Genomic DNA, 26,679 nt, shown 5'->3' on the forward strand with positions numbered 1-26,679 from the left:
TCTCTCTCCTCCTCCTCCTCCTCCTCTCATCCCCTCTTCTCCTCTCTCCCCTTCTGCATGTGTTGTCTGTGAAGCAGGGACCTGTCCTGCGCTCTCCTCTCCTTATCAGCTTTTATATTCTGTCTTATTCAGTTCTCGTCCTTTCATGCTTCTTTTTCCTTACATTTTCTTCCTCTTCTCTTTCTTGCATCCCTTCTTCCTTCCCCTTTATCTACTTTTCTCTCTCATCTTTTCCTTCACATCTGCTTTACATCTTCAACACAACTTAAAGATGCTTTTATTGTGAAAATGTAGTTCCTTTACATGTTTCTGCGTGTGAATTATGTTTGATGACGTCCCCGAGGGGTACGTCTAAGTGCTTTTGTGCCTGACGCTTGTCAGGATGAAGCGCAGCGTACCTGTTCATTCACCAGGAAACGCGTTGTCCTTGACTTTACAATCCTCCAACACACGCACACACACACACACACACACACACACACACACACACAGGGAGGAAAACGGTGTATCAGCCACCTGCGCTTTCTCTGCACCATGTGTGTTAGTGCATACGGGGATGTGTTGATGCTCTTGTGTGTGTGCATCCAGCTGTGTGTGTGTGTGTGTGTGTGTGTGCGTGCATGCGCAAGTTAGTGCGTCTGATCTGTCCACATTTTAAGAGCTGCTCATTTGTCACAATGCTCGGAGGTGTTACTGGTGACTGCTAGTGTTGGGAGAGGTGTCCACTTTCTACACGCTTCAATGCATGTGTGTGTGTGTGTGTGTGTGTGTGTGTGTGTGTGGGCGCCCATCACTGTTCAAGAATATGTGTGTGTGTGTGTCCATTTGCTCTTTCACAGATGCTTTGCTGCAATTTTTGTGCTAATATTTGTAAAGGTTAAAGTTGTATATCTTAGTTTTATACCAATGGAGCTGGGGAAAGTTAACAGCATGCTTTGAGTCCTTCTGCTTGGCACCAGCATCATTTGTCTGCATACATTCTGCATGGTGCTGAGAGGGGAAAGGTTAGCGCTATCGTTGCTGAATATGTTTATCAGAGGATGAAACTGTGTAGCACATGAGGTATGGACAAAGAGAGAGAGACAAAGGCAGGGAAAGATGGCTGGAATGAATGACAGCAGAAGCACCGTCTCAACCTCCGTCCACGGCTACGTAGCACGCGGCTAAATGCTAATTGCAAGTGGACATATAGTTGAGTTTCTTAGAGAGACACCCTCAAGAACAGGCTGTAATAGTCGTGATCATACTGGTGGAGTTGTAGAGTTGAGGTTGACATTTAAACAGGAACAGGAAGTCGTTTGTTCTCACGGTTTTGAACGCATCACGAGATTTTTCTCATCTGGTCTGCAGCACCAATGAAGAAGACACGTCTAATTGGCTGCTTCTGGAGGAAGTCCGTGTCATTATCACATAAAGATCTGTTGTGTCCAGTGACATGTGGGAGACAGGCTACTGAAACCAGACACTGTTGTGTTTAACGCACAAATGGATGCTAAGGAGGAAAGTTGAAACTCAATGTGCACTTTTATTTCCCTGATATCACTCTCGATAAACAGGTCGAAACACTTTGTTTTGTATCATAATTACAGGGTGAGCAGTAGAAGCCATTGATCTGTAATGTAAAAGCTCAGTGAGGTTCCCAACAGCCTTGACGAGCGTCCTGCTGTTGTCGGTGTGATTGTTCTTGGTGCAGTCTGGTGCTGCCTAATGTGTTCACATGAATGATTAAAGAGAGCCGAGGATACGGGGGGGAAATGGTTCGATGCATGGCAGCTTACAGTGTGGAGCACATTCAGTCAACGTACAATATCATCATATTTTAAATAGTGTAATGAAAACGAGCATTTGATTTGAGTTTTGTGCTGGAAAAACAAGTTTATTTTACCATATTTAATGTGAGTTCTTTCAGCAAACTTAGCTTTCTTTCTGCTCCCCCGCCCTCCTCACTCCGCGCCTGATAGAAGTGATTCTATCGGGGGCAGATAGAGGGGGATCAGCAGTGCGAGATACAACATATTAGCAATTCATAAGACCCTGACAGCTGAGTACTCGGCAGGATTTACAATTCACTGTAAATACACAGCCGCTCCCATTCACAGCAGACAGCATGACAGCACACAGTATATTCACTGAATGTGACGTTTTAATAACGGCAGGTGTGTGCGTGGCTGATAATGTGTGTGTGCGCACATGTGCAAAGGGCATGAATGACAGTAAGCAATCCTGCCGCTGGACTGATCTTCATTTCAAACATCTTAAAACACACACACACACGCACGCACACACTCAGGCGCAGATGTGCGTGTGTATTCGCTCATATGTTATGCACACACACACACACACACACGCACAGGCACAACCCCATCTGTTCAGCTCCTGGGGTTGATTTCGTGACCATTGTACAAAATGGGGTGATAGAGATAACAGTGATTGGAGGTCATGTGACTGCACCATCAGGTAGGTGGGTGTGTGTGTGTGTGTGTGTGTGTGTGTGTTCTTGTTGTTCTATCAATGTGAGAGCTTGTTTTAGATCTTCATAGGGAGGACGTTTTTAAAAAGATTTTTTTACTTTTTCACCAAGCAAGCAATTTTTTGATAAGTCCACGAGTTACATTTTTTTTGTCGTATATCAAGCAGTGAAATCGGACATTTGCAAGTTCCATCCTGGAGATTTGTGTGATTTCTGTATTTCATTGGTTTAAAATTTTTTAATGGAGCGACGCCTGCGAGCTAGTTCAGACCTAGTTCACCTGACAAACATTTATTTAGGACCTGTGTGCACTGACGCCGTTTCTTTGCGCTGGCAGCTCCCACGATCTCAATTTCAGAGCGCTTCTCGCTGGCGCTTACTGTTGCTAGGTTACGAAAGTTGTCTGGCGGCACTTCCGCTACCCTTGATAGTGACCGTTTAGTCTGTTTTAAACGGCTCTGTGTGCTTAATGTTTGCTTTTATTCAACGACATTTAAAACGTAAAAACAATGGAAATTAAAGGTGTCCTGGCAGCAGCTCTGGAAATTGTACCAGCAAAAAAACGGTAGGATTCGGATCTAGAAGTTGATATCTGAAGTCCCGCCCCTTTTTGATTTTTATTGGATGGTGAGGCAACTGACACTGACTAGTGTGGCGTGTGTTGCTGAGAGCACTGCGAGCGCAACGACAAAAAACAGCTGACGCCGAGACCGTTTTTGACGCTGAGCACTGAAAACGCTGAGCTGCATTGGTTTTGTACAGAAAATAGGAGCTGCCAGCGCAAAAAAAAACGCCGTTATAGGACACAGGCCCTTAAGCTGCAAGCTATCCGGTCTCTCTCTCTGCTCTGTCATTGCCACCGCTGCCCTGCACCAGTACTGCGCTCTTACTTTCAGCATCCACCTGCGGGCTCCGGCTCGAGGCGGGTTTAAGATATTAAAAGTAATAGTAAAATAAATCTGCGAGGAGTGATGAGGTCGGAGCCTCGATGCTAAACACAAACTATGTTCTGCTGCTGCGATAAACTTTTAAAACTATCACAAACATGAGTCTTCTGACTGAAATCTATCTGGGGTTTTTTAACTGACACTTAAAGGGCCAGTTCGCCCATTTTCAGCCTCAGTCCTATCATGCTAAAACGGGAGCTAATGCCATTTTGGTAGGAAAAAAATGCAATTTCGCTCTGTGCCTTTGGAGGACGCTATCCGCTTCTCCAATGGGCCCTGGAAAACCTCCGCCGGACTACGTAAAATGTGCCATCCGATGTCACGTCTCGTTCAAAATCGTCAGGTTTGAAATGTAGACTGCAGACCTGAAGATTTTTTAGATGATCAAGCGGTGTATTCTCATCGTATTTCGGATTCTGTAACACTCTGAGCCGTTGCCTGCAGCGAAAATGGTCGTATTTCACTCCAGCGTGTCTCGCTGTGCCGCAATGCACGCTGGGTGTTGTAGGAATGTAGAATGGGTGAAACCACAAGCTGTTTGTACAACTTTCTCCACAGCTATGGCGCCAATTTCAAATATTATTGCTTCTATCGATTACAGAGAACACCAGCTTTGACTGACGTTGCGTTTTAATCAGCCAATTAAAAGAGAAATCATTAAATAACTTCTTAAAGCAAATAATTGTTGATTTATTGATTGATTTACGTGGGATTTAGCTGTCATGTTGATAACGGTAGACGGGAGCTCAGTCTGTCGGGACTTAGCTTGAGAACAGGAAGGTGGCCGGTTTAAGTCCCAGTACGGGCCAAGCATGGAATTGGCACTGTAGAGGCTTTCGGTCGCACGTCCATGTGCAGCCCCCTCACTCTGACATCTCTCCGTGTGTGTGTGCCTTTGTGACTGTTGTGTGTGTGAGCGTGTGTGTCATCAAAAGTGACCAATAATGGCGACAGAAATGTTATGACTTCTATATTTTTACACAACGATGTGTCAACTTCAGTTAGACATTGTTTTGTCTAAGTGGCTGTAAGCGGGTCGGCAGACAAATGGATCTGTTGTGTGTGTGTGTGTGTTTGAGCAATTTGTCAGTGTGAATGCCTCACGCCAATCGCAAGAAGCCCTACGCTCTATGTGTGTGTGTTCCTGTGTGTGCGCCGCTAACGAATCTGCACATTAATTAATCTAGTCATTTTTAATTAGCCGCTGTTTCTTGGTAGGCCCGGCTTTATCTCAGCTGCTTAATATGTTTCACAGCGGCGGCGTTGACGAGTCAGGAGCTGAGTGTTGGGGCGTCGGGCTCATTTTGAAAATGCTAAATGGATTTTAGTTTGTTACTTTCATTAATCTCATTATAATTGTTGTGTGGACACAAAGAGGCGAGTGATGGCTTGTTTTTTTCATTAAATTAGACAACATGTTAAAATTATGAGACGTTTAGAAAAAATTGGATTAGTGAAATATTTGACGTGTGACAAATTGAAAAATTATCCATGTGGCGATGCGGGTGAAGGAAGTCGTTATTTATTTTGGTTGGACGAAATGATTTTATGAAGAAGAAAGTGTTTAGTATCATTTTATTCATCAGAATGCAGCTCGGCTTTCTTCCCTTGCGTTGAGAATACGATGTTCTGCAGATGTATGGAGTCATTAATTCATGGCTGCTGCTCCAAAGGCTTAATTTCTATTCTTCTAACAGCCTCTGTGAAGTTCAGGGTTCACTTGAAAAACTCTGAAGAGGTTTAAACAGAACGACGGATACGAGTAAAGACACTTTTACATTCGCCGTTTCCTTTGATATCCACTCCTTTTACTCACATGTCCTCAGATAGTCTCTTCCTCCCTCACTTCCTCCCCTCTCTCGTCTTTCTTTCATCCCTGCCAGGATGAAAGTGGAGGATCGGTTTGTTGTAAAAGCAAAGGCAGAGCTGGGCTATGATTTATTTAGACCTGAGAGGACTGCGGTTACTATCCCTGCCTTTCTTTTTCTGCCAAAAGAAGGAAAGAGACAAGAGAGGTTTGGAGAAAAGGGAGGAGAGGGAGGGTGTTCGCAAAATGGAAAAAAGGAAGAAGGAGGGATTTGAAAGGAGGGGAGAGGAGCGCGGTATCGGTGTTGTAAAAGCAGCCAGTTTCCTGGACATCATTTATTAATCCGCTGTTGGACCTGAGGAGGGCGAGGGAGGGGGAGAAAGCAGGGGAAACAGGGGAAGAGATAGAAGAGAGGAAGCAGATCTAGAGATAAATGTGGAGACAAGGAAAGATGGAGGTAGGAAGAGAGGATACAAGATGAGACAGATGAGACACATTGGACACAAAGGTGTAGAAGACATCAGAGAGAAGAAGCAGGAGACAGAAACTCTGATGTGACGTTGGCGGTTAAGAAGAACTAAAAGCGGTGATAGAAAATAGATTGAAAGGATCAGAGGGAGGAGAGCGGGGAGGCATTAATTATTGATGGAACAAATGTCTGACTGACTGACTCAATTTGGCCCTTTGTTGTTTCCAGACCACCACGGCTGTCAGATAGACTCAGAGCGGCGTTTCTCAAAGAGAGGGTGGAGACCCCGAGCCGGGCTGCTTGCGTGCTGTTGTGCAGGGGCATAAAGTTTCATCAGCCGGGGGTAAAAATGCAAATAAATGGTAGAAATGTGGAGTTTATTTTAGTAGTTTTAGTTGAAAGTTAGAGTGATGTTCTGGTTTAAATTGGATTGCAAACGATTGTTGCTTTTAAAGACTTTTTAATGACTTACTTTGAGCGTCTCACACAGGGCGTTAAGAGATTTATAATAAGTAGATATTTTTCTTCCAACATTTCTTATCCATGATTTTTTTTGTTCCTCCTTCATTGAAGGAGAAGATACTGGATAGTGTCTGAAACAGGGGAAGAGAGAGTTGGGTCGAACCCGGGGCCGCCACGTCGAGCACTGCAGCCTTACCGCTGAGCAAAACCGGCGCCCCGTATCCCTGATTTTTAATCATATAGATTTTAGTCTCTCCAACTAAACCTGAAGCAGTTTTTGCTTTAAATGCATGAATAAAATCACATAAAAAGGCTAAACGGCTGCATTTGATTTTGCATATCAGTTATAAAGTCATAATTTAAATCTGTTTTTCGACCCTCATAAACTGTTTTCACAGCTCGGCTTTGAATCCAGCCTGACCTCTGCTGCAGGTCATCTCTTCCCCCTCTTTAATATCCGTCCAGTGATTTTCCACCGGCCTGTAATGAAGATAAACTCGGCTGCTGCCATGGTGAAAAATTAAAGAAGGAAATTAGCATGCTCTGGCGATTTTAGGTAAGCTTTCCAATGCCCGCAGATCGGAGGAGGAGTGAGTGTGAGGCTGGCGAAGGGCCAGCCAATTTCTGAAAGTAACTTTTTGGCTTGTCCGCGAGGCCTTCTGGGCTTGTATACTTGCAAAGTATTACCTGCCAGGAGTCACTCTTCGTGACCAAAATAAGGAAATAACACGTTTCACTAAAATGCTCGACCCTATTGTTCCCAGCGTGTCTGCATTGTGAGGCTTCTTGGATACAGAAGCTGTCAGATGTCGCTTCATGCAGAGCAGGGATAACGCTTTATATCACAGTGGAGCTCAAATGTTGCTGTTTTGAAACATAAGCCGCTGTCGTAGATGCTCCACATCGATTCAATGACAGATAAATGCAGCAGACGTTTGGCATTTACTGCTGTGGGTGTCAATCTGATGCCATGTTGTGTGATTTAAAGCCACACACTGAGTGGGGAAATGAAGAAACACTCTCGTGCAGCATCTCTTAACATCAGGCATGAAAGGTGGCCTTTAGCAGGGTCTCTGCTCTGCTGGGAGATCCTGCTGAGAGGTGTGAATGATCGGCACAGCAATCGCTCAGAATTACATTCATGTGATGTGATTTTGCAGAATATAATTTACATGAATGCCAAGTTTAGTGCCAACGCAGGAATAAGTAGTCCTTTAATGTAGAGAAGTGAAGAATCAGGGAGCGGAGATGCTGGGCGTTTGACTTTCAAGCCAGCAAAATTAAAGTGCATGCTTGTTCTTTTTAGCTCCTCTAAAAACATTTCTTAGTTTCAATCCTGTCCTATGACAAGTACATCCAATGGCAACATTAAAACTCAAAAAATGGCAGCCACAGCAGGATTAAAGTTATGGAAATATCTTTATTGTTGCAAATATACTTTGGTAGATATATTGTCAAGTTAACACAACTATAAAACCAGATCATGGCCACAATAAGGTCACAAATTCATAGTGATTTAAAGGGGGGGTATTATGCTAATTGAAGCTTCATATTTCACTCTGTGATACCTGTGGAGTAGCATAGCATAATTTACGGTTGAAAAAACTTATCATGTTTCTCACACTGGTGCTCTGTGCAGGCCCTCATACAGCCTCAGCCTGAAACGACTCAATCAGCTCTGTTCCCTTAAGAAGCCACGCCCCTACAAGCCCGCTTTCTTCTGATTGGCCGGCTCTACGAAGCCTGCTGAGGCTGTAGACTGAGCTGAGCAGTCTGGGGATTACTCCGACATACTTTGACCTACAGATTTGAAACTTCACCCACGTTTAGTCTGGACATCCAACATTGTAACATTATATATATGTCTTAAAATGTGAAACAGCACAATACCCTCTCTTTGAATGAAACTGAAAGAGTACAAAAGCTGGCGGCCCCTCTTCTACATTAAACAGACCCTTTCTGAAAATGACATCCAATCAAGCTTCTTAACTTCTTGTTATTCTTTGTTTTAAGACGACTCAAATCCCTGACTTCCCCCTGCCTGCGTTCTGTGAAGCCCTGCCAGAAATCAGGAGCAGTGATTACGTTATCAGAAAACAGCTGTTATATAAAAATGTCCTTTTTGGTTTGGTGATGGGACGCTGAAGCGTCAAAACTCCTTTAAAGATTAAAAACCCCTGAAATCACGTGTCTGTCATCCTCAAACGCACAGATGGATCCTCACTTGACTCTCCGTGCCTCCTCTTAAAATGATCGCCACATTGAAAGCCGGGGTGGCCTTATCATATTTGTCATTAAGCGCCAATCAGAATCAATTAGAGCCGCACAATCAGCCTAAACATTTTCCTGATGGAGGATTTTATTGATGCGTGACAGTGATCCTCTTTGTGTTCATTGTTAGAATTAAACAAAACGATTAATCCTAATTACTCTGCAGTCCTTCTCATCTCAATAAAGGCCTTTGAAGGCTTCAGATCAGCGCTGCTAAAGCAAAATACATTTTGCGATTTGGGACTTAATCTGCTGATTATAGAAATCAACAAGACTCTAATACAAAGGTCAGAGCCTGCAGAAAGCTGCATGCAGGGTTGGGAGGGGTACTTTAAATGTATTTGGACACAGTAACTAATTACCTGTTTACAAATAAAATCAGTAACCTAACCTAAGATCACAATTTTAACGTAACGGATTACTTTCAGTTACTTTTGGATCACTTCAATTCTAAATCTGCAAATAAAAACAAGAGAAAAGACATTTCAATAATGAAAACTTCAAGTAAACTGCCACAAACTTGTGCTTTAACCCACACCGTCCCGGCCGCAGCCATCACCAGAGTCACTAGCTATTTTTCAGTAGGGGTAGAAGACGAGAGGTTAGTTAACATTTTAATCCTGTGCAGCTAACGTTAGCGGTTGGTCTTACCTGTAAATGTTTCTTTATATTCGATGTCGAGTCGTTGGATAATGACAGCCGGAAGGAATAGCTTGCACTGTGCTGCGATGTTGCTCCAATTTTCTCCTTTGAAGACAAAATGATGGCGACATTTTCACCCAGTAAAAGTATTGTTTTCACCACAGGCCACGGCAACGTGCGGTGTTGTGAGTCTTGTGCGTCATAACGTGTGCGTGGAGGTGCGTGGTATTATCAGAGATGGTCGGACGGAAAGTTCAGGCATGAGACGCCAGATGTTTCAGAGCATCTTTATCTTTATCGACTTTATTGTTATAAATGTATCTGTGATCTAGTTACCTCTTTTTTTATAGTTTACGTAACACCGTTGCTTGTATTCTGTTTCTCCCCAAGCCTGGCTGCATGTCCTGAATGGACAGAGGGATTTCTGACCAATCAATCAATTAATTATGTATTTATATAGCACCAGTTATATTATTTAGAGACATAACATTGATCCAACATGAGCGAGCAAGGTAGAGGCAGAAACCTTGAGCACAACCAGAGTCATTCGCGGACAGCCATCTGCCGCGACCAGACAGGCCGAGAAAGTGCGATCGAAGGAGACACAGAAAGAGTGATGAAGGCATTTATTAGACGATGTATTATTGATGCATGACTTAGAAAAGTGCTCAGAATATTCAGGACTTTCTCTCTAATATTTCCATTTAAAGTTTTGATGGTGAAATCTGCGATGTCGCTGCAAACACATCGAAAGAAACTGGAAGACTTTCATTGAATGCGTGACCGAGGAGAGGGCCACGACTTCCTGCCTAATACTTTGATTTCACCTTATTTTAATGGAAGCCTTTGATGGTCAGAGCCGCGTGTGCTCAAACTTGTAAGGCCAATAAACACAGCAGAAGTGGAAATGTAATTATGTGATAAACACGCTCTTTATATTCGGCGGAGGAGCCGCTCGATCCACTTTGTCGGTTTGATTCCCGAGAATTCCTCGGTTTTCTTTTTGCAATCACGTCAGCGCAGATGGTCGGCATTCCTCCTGCAGCGGCTAATGACTGTGTGTGCCAGCGTGTGTGCGTGTGTTTTTACTCAGCGAGAGCTAATTTAATGCTGTGAGCCAGCGCCGAACGCAGACCAGGTCTCCTCTGATGTAAGTCTTTCCATGTATTATTGAGTTCATTTGTATGAAAGAGGAGCGCACAACAGCAGGAAAAGCGTCCTTTTTTTTAATCCCAAAACATGAAGTTAGAATGATGTTTCCTGAACTTTGTGCTCCTCAGATTTGTTAAACTTCATCATTGGGTTTGGTTATACATTTTGACAACTTTCTGTGGCTAAATTAAGCACACGATAGCAGTCAGTTCTTCTTCGTGGACCGGGGACTTGAGCCACCAAACTGTAAGCTAATTTCTGCTCTTAGCTCCCACTTTATCTTCCCTTTTATTACTTTGCATTTGTCCACAGTCGGGCTCAGTTTCCCGGCGCTTTGCATTCACAAGGGTGAACCAATCATTACTAATGCCCTACAATGTCTCAATCAATAATATATAATCTATTTTAAAACACTTTAGCGCAAAGCTAACGCCTGATTTCGAATTCCACTGTGCTTTAGCGAGTGTGTCTGCGTGTCTTTGAATGAGTTAATCCAGTTAGCACATGTGTCTGCCAGGCCACATCAGAATAACTGATGGGTCCCTGTGTGATGATGAATGGTAATTTAGATTTAACATAACTGGACTAACGAGCACGCTAATGACTCCAAAGCTAGCCTGGACAGCTCTCACTCGACGGGCTCTCGTCTTGCATCCCAATGAGCTCGGGAAAGGGCACCCACACACACACACACACACACACACACACACACAGGGGGGGAAAACATGCAGAAGTGTTTTAATAAATGCACGCATACACAATCATAAATTCACAAATGGTTCTGGCAGGGGAGCACACACGTACTGAGGGTGATTATGTGTGTGTGGGTGGTGTGTGCACATGCGTGTGTGTGTTCTAAAGACTCCATGAGTAGTGGAGAGCAGCGATGTCAGCCTAATATGAAGCTGATTAATTAATAATTATTCATCGGCCAGTTTCCAACCAGTTGAATTAGACGCGGTTTTCGTTCGCTGATCTTACGACTCGACTTTTTTTTCATCCCTGCTGACAACGAAGATTAATGAAAATAGATGATAAGTACTTGATCATTTTCAGATATAAATAGAATTAATCAGTTTCATTTTTCAAAAGGGTCTCTATCTCAGCGAGAGACGGAGCGCGTAGAGAGGGTGAATCTCAGCGAATCGTTTATCTTCACATCTGAAGGTGGTTTATTTCTCAAGGTGATGGGAATAAATGTCCCGTATTTCACTGCAAAGTCACTGCACCCTGTTTCGCCGTCAAATCTTGCCTGTCTCAAGTGTTGCTGCTTTTTAAAGTCGTCTTTGGGACTTAAAAAAAAAATCCACCGCTAATTGTTTCCTGAGGCGATCCAGCGGCTTTAGATCTGCAGACGTTAGAGTTGCATCAGAGCTCCAGAGTCTTGCATCTTTGTTGATTGGCAGGTTCAAATATGTGATGTGACTTCAGGACAGTGTTTGTACATTACTATTATGGATTCCTGAATCCACTTGTTGCCTCCAATGATACCATCAGACATCAGATAGTCCCTATCTTATCAGCCGCTAATGGAAACCAGTAAGCGTTCAGCAGCATTCAGCACCTGTTGGAGTGTCCTTGAGCCAGAAGTCGTTTAGTCCGGACCACAGACTGTTTCAAAGAAGTGGACTTAGCCACCGCGACATCACCCATTGGTTTGCAAACCCTTGAAGCCTCATATGCTGCATTGTTGGTCGCCGCCATCTTGTTTTTATTCTGGAACCAGATGTGACCAGAGTTAGACGACAGGGTGGGTACGCATTGTTACATCTCTATCCTGGTTGACAGGTCACCATGGTAACAACTTGTCACATTAAAGCGAAGTCTGGAGGCTTCTTAATAGGGCTTGGTCGAGTATCACAGGAGACAGAGAATCGTCAGAGAATCACGGGAGACAGATGTCAAGTTCAGTCTCTTTAAGTAAGTAAAGTTTAGGTAAGTCTGCGTGTGGTTCTTGGTCAGTTACGCACAATGCAAAGGGAGGAAAAAAGGTTCACAACAGTCCGCGGTGCGCACACGCTTTTTCAAGGAAAAGCGTCAGCTCCCCGCTGCGCTCCGGATGACGTCACAATAACTTCGCCGAGTAGAAACGGGACTTTATGACACACAGCTGGGCTTTCTCACACACATGTAGCCATGCCTCAAATCCTACCCAGTGTCTTTTACTCTGAATGGGATCATTCTTTACAAAATGAAAATGAATGTTAAAGAAGACTAGTGATTGAGACCACAAGCTCATTAGGTAAATGAGGAATAACTTTCCCAACTGGTTTCATGCAATCAAGTTCTTTTTGCTTGATTCTGCTGGACACTGCGGAATGCAGTTGTAAATATAGTTTTTTGGCCTTATTGAAAGGACAGCTGAAGATTTACATGAAATATAGGGAAGCGAGAGCGGGGGTGGACATGCACCAATGGGCTGCGAGTTGGAGTCGAACCCACGGCAGATGCATGGAGGACTTTGCCTCTGTACGGCGGCGCCTTCTCTTCCAAGAATGCAGTTTTAATGGACTTCCACATTGGCTTCACTCCATCCATCCATACATGAGCTGTACTGCTTATCCTGTTCAGGGTCTTAGGGGGGGCTGGAGCCTACCCCAGCTGTCATTGGGCGAAAGGCGGGGTACACCCTGGACTGATGGCCAGTCAATCACAGCGCTGACACATAGAGACAGACAACCTTTCATGCTCACATTCACACCTACGGGCAATTTTAGAGTCGCCAATGAACCTGGCGATCATGTCTTTGGACTGTGGGAGGAAGCCCACGAATGTACGGGGAGAACATGCAAACTCCTCACAGGAAGGCACGAACCGGGATTCAAACCAGGAGCCTTCTGGTTGTGAGGCGACAGCACTAACCACTGCACCACCGTGCAGCCCGAACACCATCATGCTACGTCCAATTCTTATGCACAGTCTATGGCCAGATTAAGAGTAAACATGAAGTACCTAATCATTTACAAGCATATAAAGGCAAACATGCTGGACATGAAAGACTAAGATAAAAGCCTAAACTTTCTTATAGCATCTTTTGCATCTGCAGATAAAGTTGAAGTGAAAAAGAAAGATGGTCACAGAGATTCAGTGTTTGATTCCATCCTGCAGGACGGCCCACCTTTCTGCTGATCCTGCAGAAAATGAAGGGGAACAAAGACGAGTAAGAATGAAAGATAGCGAGTGTGAACGAGAAGCAGGTCAGACGTCGTGGAAGTAACGTCCACTGAAGTGAAGTGGTTCAATTTTTCAGAGCCTCAAACTAGAACCAGGACAGACCGAGACGCAGGGTGTGACAAAGAGAGACAGACGGAGAGAGGAAGAGGCAAAATGGCTGGAAAAGAGAGAATAAAAGATGGGCGTCACATGATGACACACACACACACTCACACACACACACACACACACACACAGAGTGGAGGGGTCTGAGATGCACTCTTAAGAGCAGTGGAACAGCTGCATATTTTATGATGGAGGGTGTACCGCTGAGAGAGAAGGACAGAGTGAGAAAAAGATGGAGTAAGAGATGAGTGAAGTGTGTGTGTGTGTGTGCGCTTGTGTGTGTGTGTGAGTGTGGGCAGCAGAGGGGTTTTGGCCGACCAGCGACTGTCATAATTCATAAGGGGAGACGGACAGAGTCGCTCCGCACGCTGTAGCTCCACAAGGTGACTTTCACTCCGCCTGTAACTCTCTCCATCTCTCTCAAACACACAAACACGCACACACATTTTCTTCCTCTCCTCTTTCTTTAACACGTTTTCCCTCTTTACCCTCGACATGTTCTGCCCTCTTTCCACTTTCTCCATCTCTTTCCATCTTGTTTCATCCTTCACTTTCCCCTCCCTCCATCTTTGTTTCACCCTGCTGTTCTTTGCATCTCCATAATTTCCTCTTATTTGGTAGAACTACAAATCTTCTGCTGTAGGTAATTCAGCCTCTTCTCTGAACCAATCGGATCGAGTCCACGCTGTGACATCATCAAATCAAGGAGGCGCAGTGAGCCCAGAATAACCTTTCCATCATGGAGAAACAAAGATCACGATGGCGTGTGTGAGTCTTGTAAGCTGGAGGCGTGGATTGTATTTCCACCCAGCGAGCTGTTGACTTCCTTCCGCTCCCTTTTTCCCCTCAAACTTTCTTATTTTTATTCGAGATGCCAGTTTGGAAATACTCTCTAAAGGAGGAGTGGATGTGTCGTAATGGGAGTCGGAGTGTTAGCATTACTCTTTAATGATGTTTCCAGCAGCTCTGTTATGAGGAAATCAGGCTGCCAAAAGTACTGTGCTTCTAAATGACATTACTTACACACCGCCAGTTTAGCACGCTATATGAGAATGATGCATCCTGGGAAATCTACAGTCTCATTTTAATGCCAAATCAAATCAGGCTTAGGATAGAAGTGGAGACAAACATATAAAGTCGTAATAAACACAGTTAGAAAATATAATGTAGTTATTAAATGTTGCTGGTTTAGCTCATTCCCTTCTCCCAATATTGATCAATCAATCAATTTTTATTGTATGGTCCTGTAATCAAACGTTATCTGAAGACACTTTACATAGAGAGCAGTTTCAGGCCGTGCGCTTTGTTATATAATCTACCGAGACCCGACATTCACCCACCAGGAGCAAACAGCTGTCACATCAATAAAGGCAAAAAAAATAGCCCAAAACATGACCTTAAAGTGTTCATCTTTGGTGGCACCTATGGCAATAAACGTTAACTGCGGGCGCGCCCTTCCATATATCCAGACAGTGTTGCATGTGTGACGTCCACGGTTGGCTCCGGTTGTAACTCTTGATTTTCCTCGCGGATGGTCGCTTTCCTTTTTAGACTGTTTGCCTTCATCTGAGCGTCGAATTTCTTTCTTTTTCTTTGGATTTTCACTTATTTTTGAAGTTGTTTCTTTAGTCATCGATCTTTTCTTTGTTTGTTCAGCCATCGTCGAGTACTGTTTACTCGCAACACTTAGAGAGAGCGGAAAAGCAGCCGCTTAGCTCCGCCTACCCTCTCTGGCAGACCGACCACTGCTGGGTGATGGAAAACGTGTCACTAACTGGGCGCCGCTTGTGATTTTTTCCCAGTCTGTAATACTGCAAATGCAAAGGCTTTCATCAGTGGGCCATAGGCTCAATCACCATTGTGTTACCTCATTCGGCGATAGATAGAGACTTAACAGACATTTATTTAAATGAAACTCTTCGAGATTATCTCTCTAAGGGAAGATGAGATGTCCTGTTTCTTCATCAGCCTTGCATAATTTCTAAAAAATGTGTGGCTCATAAAGTGGAATATATTAGTGTGTATGTTTTTGGAGAACGTCTCTTTCACAAACAGAACCAAAGTTTAAACAAACCCGGTCGTCCATCTCAACAAACACGAAGCTGTGCCTCTGAATGACGGACACAAACACTGTTTGTTGTCTTTTACGCTTTGTGAAGAAAAACAAAAGACTGAGAGAGTTATTATTTGTGTATGTTTGTCCCAATAGTGTTATGTCAGTGTGATGAAATTCTCTGGCTTTGTGTGTGTGTGTGTGTGTGTGTGTGTGCAGACATGCCTTTTGCCTTAAGTGTAATTTGAACTTACAGTACGGCCCGATAGAGTTGTTGTTTGTGCAACTCCACTGGTACAACTGTCAAACTAAACAAGAGTTAGCGGGTAGAGAAAAACACGTGTGTGTGTGTGTGTGTGTGTGTGTGTGTGTGTGTGTGTGTGTGTGTGTGTGTGTGTGTGTGTTTGCCCTACATATCTGAATATCCCCGGTGCAGTTGGTGTGTGTCCAGCCTCGGCCGCCCCCGGTAACGATTGCAGATCTGCGGTCCTGTCCTGCCTCCAGATCTGTCTTATATCCCGGACGCGTGGGCGCTGGATCGAAGCCCCTTAAACGAACCCTTCCTCAACCTAAAGCTTAATAACACAAAATCTAGTGCATGTGTGTGTGTGTGTGTGTGTGTGTGTGTGTGCGTGCGTGTGTGTGTTTGTATACTGTGGAGTTTTCTGAAGGAGCAAATTCACTTTAAGTAGATGCATGTTTTTAGAAGTCGTTGTCGATGCTTGTTCGATTCTGTTCAACCGCATCGTCTTGTTTGTGTATGTGCCGTTTCTCTCTGTCCCTGTGTGTGTGTGTGTGCGTGTGTGTGTGCGTGCAGAGGGGTCAGAGGAGAACAGAATAGTGCAGCTTTCTGCTGTTCAGTGATTTTGGTTTGGCTGGCCTTTTGGCTTCTGTTTGAGTCAGCGGGCTCAGCAGAGCCATCACACACTGGCAACAACCAGCGCCCTGGCACAGACGGAGGGTCTGACCCGAGAGAGAGAGAGGGATGAGGCGGTGTGGGAAAGAAGAAGAAAATGCACAAGCACAAGATGCAGGGTCAGAAATCGAGAAAAGCAAGAAAGAATGGGGTCAGTAGTGAGCATAAGAATTGAATGTTTAGAAATGTCTGTATAAAATTATCAGGGTGAGGAGAGAGAGGGAGGAAATAAAGCCAAGCGAGAATGGCCGAGATAAGTGTGTGAGGGAGAAACTGTCTTCAAAATAATGACGGTGGTTTTAGACATATTTGTTTGGGATTAAGAGAAAGTAGGAGAACATGACGAGGAAGAGACAGAAAAGCCTCGAGATAAAGAGACACAGTGATAGACGTTCTGACTGTTTCCATTGGAGTAATAACAGTGGATTTATAAAGTGCTTTAGAGTTTGTTGTTTTGGAGAGAGACATTGAGAGAAGGGTCAAAGGGGTTGGGATCAGAGAGTGTAGAAAAGAAGTGCCACAAAGAAGCCTGTCATTGAAGGGTTTTGTTTGGCATTTTGTTCGTCGCCATCTTGGCTTCTTTTTGGATTAAAAGTGACCATATTTGGACGACAGGTTGGATACACATTATTACAACTCCAGCCTTGTTAGAAATGTGTCTGTCACGGGTAACGACGCCCTAATTCATACCCCGACTTATTGTCGATTTTTCTCTAAATGGGACCTTAAAGGAGCAGTTCGCCACTGGGAAAAGCCGCTGTCAGTCAAAGCTGGTGGTCTCTGTAATCGATAGAAGCAATAATATTTGAAATTGGCGCCATAGCTGTGGAGAAAGTTGTACAAACAGCCCCATTCTACATTCCTACAACACCCAGCATGCATTGCACCCCTCCCTCTGAAAGGAACGGCCCGGCGAGAGATGCTGGAGTGAAATAATCCCGTTATTTTAGCTATTATTTAGCTGCAGGCAATGGCTCAGAGCGGTACAGAATCCAAAACACGACGAGAATATACCGGTGGATGGTCTAAAAAAATCTTCAGGTCTGCAGTCTACATTTCAAACCTGACCATTTTGAATGAGACATGACATTGGAGGTGGGCGTCCTAGATTGAGGAGGTGTAGTTTAGCAAGCTCCCTGGCCTCCGCCAATAGAGTCCTCCAAAGGCACAGAAATTGTGTTTTTTTTCTACCATAATGACATTAGGTCCTCATAATAACATGACTGAGGTTGAAAATTGGCGAACTGGCCCTTTAATTTACAAAACACATCAGTTTCCTCCACAGTGTGTCTGAGCTCAGCCTTAGAGGTAGCACACAGGTACGGCTCAGACATCCGGAGGGAGCTCGGAGTAGAGGTGTTACTCCTCCAGTTGAGGTGCATCTGATTAGGCTGCCTCCTGGGCGCCTCCCTGTGGAGGTTTTTTTCTGGGCACGTCCAACTGGGAGGAGACCCCGGGGCAGACCCAGAGCCCGCTGGAGGGATTATATATCCCACCTGGCCTGGGAACGCCTCAGGATCCCGCAGGAGGAGCTGGAAAATGTTGCTAGGGAGAGGGACGTCTGGGCTAACTGGCTTTGCCTGCTGGACAGACATCTTGTTGCGTTGAAGAATAGTTGAAACCTAAATCAGCTGAGAAGTTGAGTCATTTTCTCATCTGGTTTCATGAAATTGGACTTTGATTTTGCAGCCAGTGCGGTCTCCCCCTGCTGGCCATTAGACAGAATGCAGGTTTAAGGCACTTTCACACTTTAAAAGCAGAGAGGAAAAAAAGTTGGAAATGATTGAGGGGGACAGAAGAGAGGTAAAGGAAAGGGGGATAAGGAATAGAGAGTCAGGCAGCGACAGAAGGTAAAGCGAGGAGGGATTGTGATGCAGCCATTAGACAGAGGAGGGAGTGATGATGGAGACTGGAACAGCCAAATGGGTCCTAAACTATTTGCACCCAGCTCTGACGCTCTTAAGGCAGGATAGAGTTACTATATGGTCTAAATCTTCCTGAAATTGAAAGTTGCATGCCTTCGTCTCTAACAAAGAGGCAATGCTACAGGGGAGGGGGGGTCGTTAACAACCCTAAACAGCCGTGCAGGTAACAAATTAAGTCGCTACTAGACGACTCACACAGAGCGGTGTAACACAGAGCTTATGCAGAGGTGGGAACGGCGTCAGATATTGGAAGAGCTCTGTGCCAGCAGTCTGACCCGCTCACAATTAATCACATCCCACTGGGTGGCAGGACAGGAAAGAGGAGGAGAGATGGTGATGAGGGAGAGGAGGAGGAGGAGGAGGAGGAGGAGGAGAGAGAGAGAGAGAGAGAGAGAGAGAGAGAGAGTGGTGGTGTAAGGTGGAAATCAAGCAGAGCTAAAAGACAATTGAGAAAAGATGAGAGGAGAGCAGAAGGAGGAGGAGGAGGAGGAGGAGGAAGAGAGGCAATCTGCGATCTCATTTGTTCCCGTTTAAGGTGTAATGGTCTCATCAGGAGACTTTTATGTACATCTTTCTTTCTGTCTGCCCTCCTGCTTCCTATATTATCAGTCTGATCCTCTCTCTCGTCCTCTCCTTAGTTTCTTTCTTTCTTTTGTCTTTCCATCTTTCTTTTTTCTTCCTCTCCATGTCTCGCTTGCAGATTTTCATTTTGGAAACAAGCATTTGTATTCAATAAGAATGCAGGGGTGACATACAGTATTATAAAACATCAGAAAGCAGACGCCTGCCATCGTATTCCTGAAGACACAGAATATACATTTCTCTGCATTTCTCCCTCTCCCCCTCTCTCTCTCATATACGCTCTCAACACACACATACAGCCTTCTGCCAAACCACATGAAACTGTCCACAGATAATAATCATGTTTACTTAATGTAATTTAATGTGAAATCGACATCATCAGATTGAGGTTTGAGGATCTACTTTTCTAACTCCACACTCAAGCTGTCATTTACCCCCCACTTCAAAGAGATGATTTTACACAAAGATACTGTCATATTACACGTTTGAATCCGTTAAAGCTCTGCTCGCCCAGAGCACGCCGCTTTGTTGGACAAAGTTTCTTCCTTTGTCCATCAGGATCTGAAAGGTTGGAGCGCTCAGCAGCTCGTGATCTCAGTGAGGACGAATAGAAATTATTCAGTCACTTTAAGCGCCGATAAAGAAACATATTCTTGCTTCCATTTGTGCAACACGATCTATATATTTAAAGATTATTTGTCAGGCCTGTGCCTTCATTGAAAAGGACCAATGACTGTGTCTGCCACCTTACACTGGTTTTCTGTGTGGAGTTTGCATGTTCTGCCCGTGCATGTGTTGGTTCCCTCCGGGTGCTCCGGCTTCCTCCCACAGTCCAAAGACATGCTTGTCAGGTTAAATGGTGACTCTAAATTGCCCGTAGGTGTGAGCGTGAGCCCAATGACAGCTGATAGGGTCCAGCCCCCCGCAACCCTGAACAGGATAAGCGGTATAGATAATGGATGGATGGATGGATGTTGCAAAGGTAAATATTGGTCAGAAAAAACTTAAAAACTAATTAATTCAACCCTCTTGTGCTTTTTTAGTCTGGGTTGTAAACAGTCGAGCTTTCCCAGGGTGGTCTCCAACGGCAACACTCTGGAAATGTCCATTTTCTCCGAGATGAGACGAGTAAATTGCGCGACTTTGGTTGTTCAAACACTTGAGAGTTTATTAAACCAGCCCACACACACTCACTAACACACATATATATATTCAACTGCACAAATACTCACACACACGAACTCGACACATGCACACAAACAAAACACACCCATGGATGCTGCACGATTTAACACCAGGCTTCCAGGGCAGCGCGGTAAAGCAGGCGGTAAACCCCGTGGGAAAGTTCAAATATGAGACAATTGAAGCGGTAAAAGCTCTTAACTCTGACACCTAAAGGCCCTTAAAGCCTGTTTGCAGACCTCATAGACCTTTAGAGTTTGTATTCAAGTCAACAGGGTCAAAAATCACTTCAACTTAAGAGCTAAAACCTCCGGATCAAAAGAGACGCACACTGAATGAAGGACAGGAGCATTCATACGCATATCCAATTCCTTTTCTGTCTCTCTGCCTCTGCAGCTTCCCACACACACGCACACACACAGATATTTACACTTATAAAGACACTTTCATTCCCGCAGATGCATCCTTGAAAACCCTTTGTTTGTCCTTGTGCATTGAATGCACCGGCTACAGTATAAAAAATATATATACTGTTCAAACACAATGCATGTACACACACTCACCTACACACACCTCATCGAGCATCGAGCTGCACCGCGGCGTGCCTCACAGATACTCACTGCCTCAAGGGTCGGTGGCTCTCACTGTCCGACTCAGCAAGACAGGACACAGCTGTCCAGCCTGCAACGTACACACGAACATGTATATAAACGGACACACACACATTTATTTCAGGGTGAACCTATAGACGGATATCTCCCCTCCCCTGTCCCTCACGGTGAAGGAGTAAATAGAAAGATTAAAGAGGTTAAATGATCACGTGACCTGCTTAATTGAAACGCACATTTCGGGGGCCTCTCCCAGTCCTCTCTCCTCCTCCAGAGTGGAGGAGTGAACGGTGGGTGTGAAGGGGTTAAACAAATGAGTGATTGAGAGAGAGTGAAGTGTCCATGCGTTTTCCCTCTCCTGAAGCTGTAATGAGGCCTCGGGGAAGAGGCTGAGGGCTCTTCACACAACTCAAAGAGTCTTTTAGGCCTTTTTCGACGGTTGGCCCCTTTTCAGCGCCTGTGTGGGAAAAGCTCTCAGAGAAATGAATTCCTGTTACGACTGCTGTCAAAGGAAAAGCACCTGCAGCCGAACGCAATCCACATATATCTGCAAAGACGGAGATGATATTTTGATTTAGAGATGAACGATACCGTAAAGTAAAAGGTAAACTTGATAAGCACAAAAAAAAGTTGAACATTTAGTCATTTTTTACAGTTGTTATTTAGCCGAGTTTAATCTTTGTGCAAGAACTGATGCCTTTTATACGAGCAGCAACCACTACCGTTGATTACAAGTACCAAAGAGGAAGTGATGCAAACTGCAGTTCTTCTTTTTGCCACTAGAGGCTTCTCCCAGAAAATTCTTGTCAATAAGTGACTAACATGTATACCCAGATATTCTATACCTAGATGGCTCTTAAAGGGATAGTCTGGCATGTTGGGAGATACGTTTATTCGCGTATAGAGTCACCTATGAACCTAACGAGCATCTTTGGACTGTGGGAGGGAACCCACGCATGCACGGGGGAGGACATTCAAACTCCACACAGAAAGGCCCACTACATCCGAACCGGGCGTAACTTTTGCCTCCACTTGATAGGACAGCTGAAGATTGACAGGAAATGGGGAAAAGAAAGAAGGGATGACGTGCACCAATGAGCCTTGAGTCGGAGTCTAATCCACGGCCGATGCGTCGATGACTGTCGCTTCTGTTCATGGGGAGCCTCCTCTAGCAACCAAGCTAAACCGGCACCCAAACATCTATTTAATAAACATATGTAGCAACAGGGAGCTGGCTCGTCCCATGTCAAGTCCATCTTTCGCCCAAATGGTCTGACTTCAGTAACTGCAAATATTGCGCCAATCGCAAAACTCAAATACTGGCTGCAGACATTGATTCAGAAACCAGACATTACAGACAGCATGTTTATATTTTTAACTGACAAGTTATTTTGGTAAGCAATTAGGATTACCACAGCTTTATAAGAACATTAATCAGAAGCTTGCAAAGACAATCCTGTTTCTTAGATTCCTGTCTGTGCTGCACACGTAGATGTCTGAGTAAAAACACACTGACTGCACATAGTATGCATCCTCTTGTAGTTTTACGCTCCGGCTTCGAGTGCACATTCCAACTCAAATGAAATAGATCAAGACAAGATCTAAAGTCCTCGTCGCTGCATGGATTTAAATCTGTTTACACCGGTACTCCTGCAAAATCAATATTGATGCTGCCTTCACAGTTTATCTTAACACACAGCCTGCCGTGAATGACAATCAACATTTCTCTGATACAATTTAAAACCTGCTTTAACCCTTGTGTTTGCCTTTCACCCCATTGTCTGTCAGCTACATCACGTTTTAAATCTAATCGTTCCAATCGATATTTCTTCATTCACGCACCGGGAGTCAATTTGAGTCCTGAAAGGAATCCATTTAGAAAACATGCATGTTAGCTGGATTTAAATTGACAACACTAATTAGAGAAACGCCTTCTCTTTGCGTTTTATTTGAGGTGCTGATATTGGATGGCGTTGCGTTTATTTGAGTCACACTGTAGGTGCTTGGATTTGTCTTTTGATAATTAATTATTATGCATATTGTGTGTGGACAAACCAGTTCAACATGCATTCATGTCCTACATACGTGAGCAATTCCCCATAAAGAGCCTTTAACAACCTCCCGAATCAGAGCAAGACTGTATCATGCTGCTGTTAGAATAACCATGAGTTGATCTTACTGAAGTATGAAGGCAGAGAATTAGAGTTTGCACAAGTAGGAATAAATTAGTTGTGTAACTTATTTAAGCCTCCTGTGGATGCGTTGCACTCTGTTGGTGTATTGTATATCTCTGCCTTTTCTCTGATGAAAGAAAAAGGTCAGTAGAGAAGCACTTATTGTTACTGTGGTGGAATAAATAAGTGATAAGAAGTAAAGTATCTTTTAGGCTACAGAAAAAAATCTCCACAGTCCAATTAAGAAAGAAAATGCAAGCACAAGAGCAAAAACAAAAAAGTTTCCTGGCATCACAATTCGCACATTTCTTGCAAGAATCAGATGATTTTCAGTTTCCAAGGAGAGTTATCACGTCAGACAAGAGCCTCCGGGCCAAATAGGACAGATATACAACCAATGAGAGTAACAAAACTTGTGTAGAATGCTGCGAGGCAAGGTAACAAGTTCTAACCATAGACTGTGTCTAGACGCACGACATGACAGCTCCCTAAAAGTGAAGCTAAAACATTTCGAGCGCCCCCTGCTGACTGGCTGCAGTATAGGTCATAAAGCCCGCCTCCTCCATGTTAACAGATGGGACATGAGGCAAACTATAAAATCAAAATACACGCCAAACATGGTTTCTGTCATTATAGTTATTAAACCGCATTTTTGGGCCCGACCTGAATCCAGTCAGATCCAGTCTATCTACTATCTATTGTGTCATTGTAACAACTCTAAGGGTTTGGAACCCTCACTGGAGAAAAGGTAGTTCTGGGAACAACAATTGGAACCCGCAGATAAAAAGTGTTCTGGGGAGCACGATTAATAAGTTTAACTGTCGAGTTAAAACTTCTGAAGGTTTCTAATACTTTATGTGTTAGAAAGCATCCTTGGGGAAATAAACTGTTGTAGTGTTCTGATTTTTTATTAACTTTAAATTCTGATTCTCAGACAGCTGTTCCTCTTTAACCAATCAGGTCGTTAATCACCTTCACCTGGCATTCCTAAACATGAATGGTAAATGGACTGTACTTATATCACTCTTTTCTAGTCTTCCAACCACTCAAAGCGCTTTTACGCTACATGTCACATTCACCCATTCACACACACATTCACACACTGATGGCCAATCCCCAACCTTCTGACTGGGAGACGACCGACTCCACCGCTGAGCCACAGCCGCCCTGAGCCACACGAGTCTCTGATGTCACAGAGAGCATTGCGGGCGCTCAACACATGAACCTTCCCACTACATGCATGTTAGAAGAACTGATCTATTCTTCTAATCAGACCCTGACACAAACAACGCGTGTTTCTGGAATCGTTCTTTCCGACCAACAGTTTCTATATAATGGCTGCAATCATTAATGGTACTTTGATCAATCGCAGCAACAATGCCGTTGTAAGTGGGGTGATAAAATTGTTTTGTTGTGCTTTCAGTTTGTTGTTTCGTTCCCACAATGGAGTATTGATTAGAGATTTCGGAGTGGTGCACCAGAGGGGTTTTATGCAGGACTTCTATCCAAACTGAGACATCAGTGTTAGAAAAGTCCAATATTCACAGATGATTGCAGGAAATAGAAATAAATGATGGTGATTTTACACGGGTAGCAATGTAGCTTCTAGTTCACAAACTACGACAGATTAAAGTACAATAAATTAATCAATGTGCAATAAAAGCTCTAAAAAGCCCTCCGGATGCCGTGCCATTTCATGATACGTTACACATTTTGTTCGGTAAGAGCTCTTTCTTTCACTCTGTTCCTTTTTCCCAGAGCATAACTGATGTTAGTGATTACCAGAGAGAATAATCGTATTGAACATGGAGTCGATATCGGTCGTAATCACAGTCATAAAGTTACATTGTTGTGTTGTGTTTTAGTGGCTGCTGTAATTTAGACTTTCTGTCCGTGTATTGATCTGTGTCTGTTAAGGCTGATTGAGCATAATAGAGACTAATAGAAACTTTGCTTTATTACACACACACACATGGTCAGACACACACTATGCCTGCTGAGACTTGTTGGAGTCAGACACAATTAGGTAACAACCAGGCAAACAAGTGTACATGCACGTTTCCTGTTGGATGATTCATATCTAAATTGTAAAACTTCAATTTCTGCATCGTTATACGTTTAAATAAGCTTTACTCAAAGGGGGCGGGACTAACCGATGTTGAGGTAGATATTGACCAAAACCGTGACCTTATCAAACCACGAGACTGACTGCTGCCCTTTTAAAAATCACCCTACAGTATGTAAGGAAACACTGAACACTCGGACACCTGGGATGAAGGTGAGGTTATAACAAGAACAGTCATCTTCACCCACAGAATTAGCTTCATCCCGACTGTAGACACCTTTTATGCCTTTACACCACCTACAGTTAGACTTAGATTTTGTTTGCTTGCTTTTGAAGACCTTTCACCTCTCATCCGAAAGGTTTCTTCAGTTCTGAACTGAATGGTGGACGGAGCGAGAAATATAAGCCTCTGTAGGTCATTAATATATGTATATTTCTATATTTCTAGAAATATATATATAGTACAGTTTAGAACTAAAGAATGTGTTCAAGAACTTCAACCAAGTCCAGTTACCTTCTGGATTAAGCTTCGAATCTATAAACAGACATCTCCATGAGTGTATGAGTGCAGCTAACAATACGGTTATAGACATGGTCTGTGTCTAAAGTAAAGTGTCTAAAGTAGAGTGTCTAAAGTAAAGTGTCTGAAGTAGATTGTCTAAAGTAGAGTGTCTTAAGTAGAGTGTCTAAAGTAAACTGTCTAAAGGAAAGCGTCTAAAGTAAAGTGTCTAATGTACAGTGTCTAAAGTAGAGTGTCTTAAGTAGAGTGTCTAAAGGAAAGTGTCTTAAGGAAAGCGTCTAAAGTAAAGTGTCTAAAGTAGAGTGTCTTAAGTAGAGTGTCTAAAGTAAACTGTCTAAAGGAAAGCGTCTAAAGTAAAGTGTCTAAAGTAGAGTGTCTAAAGTAGAGTGTCTTAAGTAGAGTGTCTAAAGGAAAGTGTCTAAAGTAGAGTGTCTTAAGTAGAGTGTCTACAGTAGAGTGTCTACAGTAGAGTGTCAAAAATAAATTGTCTAAAGTAGAGTGTCTTAAGTAGAGTGTCTACAGTAGAGTGTCTACAGTAGAGTGTCTAAAGTAAATTGTCTAAAGTAGAGTGTCTTAAGTAGAGTGTCTAAAGGAAAGTGTCTAAAGGAAAGCGTCTAAAGTAAAGTGTCTAAAGTAGAGTGTCTAAAGTAGAGTGTCTTAAGTAGAGTGTCTAAAGTAAACTGTCTAAAGGAAAGCGTCTAAAGTAAAGTGTCTAAAGTAGAGTGTCTACAGTAGAGTGTCTACAGTAGAGTGTCTAAAGTAAATTGTCTAAAGTAGAGTGTCTTAAGTCGAGTGTCTAAAGTAAAGTGTAAACAATGATTTGGAAAATGAAATGTTGGTTCAGAAAGGCCTTTATGGCTTTCTAAATAACCGCTGGTTAAAACAGAAGCCCCCCAAAAATAGTCCGTCACGCCCAGGGGCTATGCGGCCGTCAGACATTAGCTGATTGTTTTCGAAATGCATCATGAAATATTAGAATAGGAACACAAAGAAAGATTTCAGTTATATATCTGTGTTTTTACCACATGGTTTTAACCGTGACAAAGATTACGTCATCAGAAGTGTGTTCTAACATTCGCTTGTCTCATGTTCTGTACTCTTTGTTCAGCCGAGTCGTTTTGTCAGATGCTAAAAGCAGCAGCGTTCAAAAGTTGT

General features: G+C 43.6%; 1 protein-coding gene across 1 annotated transcript in view; it reads left to right on the forward strand.

Annotated features, from left to right (window-relative positions):
• slit3 (slit homolog 3 (Drosophila)) overlaps positions 1 to 26,679 on the forward strand; it is a 295,699-nt gene that overhangs the window by 177,062 nt on the left and 91,958 nt on the right. The gene's annotated exons all lie outside the window — the stretch shown is intronic.

This window comes from Semicossyphus pulcher, unplaced genomic scaffold (assembly GCF_022749685.1).
Source record: "Semicossyphus pulcher isolate SPU_LCO1_2020_fin unplaced genomic scaffold, fSemPul1.0.p SCAF_2, whole genome shotgun sequence".
In the NCBI taxonomy this organism is placed as follows: Eukaryota; Metazoa; Chordata; class Actinopteri; order Labriformes; family Labridae; genus Semicossyphus; species Semicossyphus pulcher.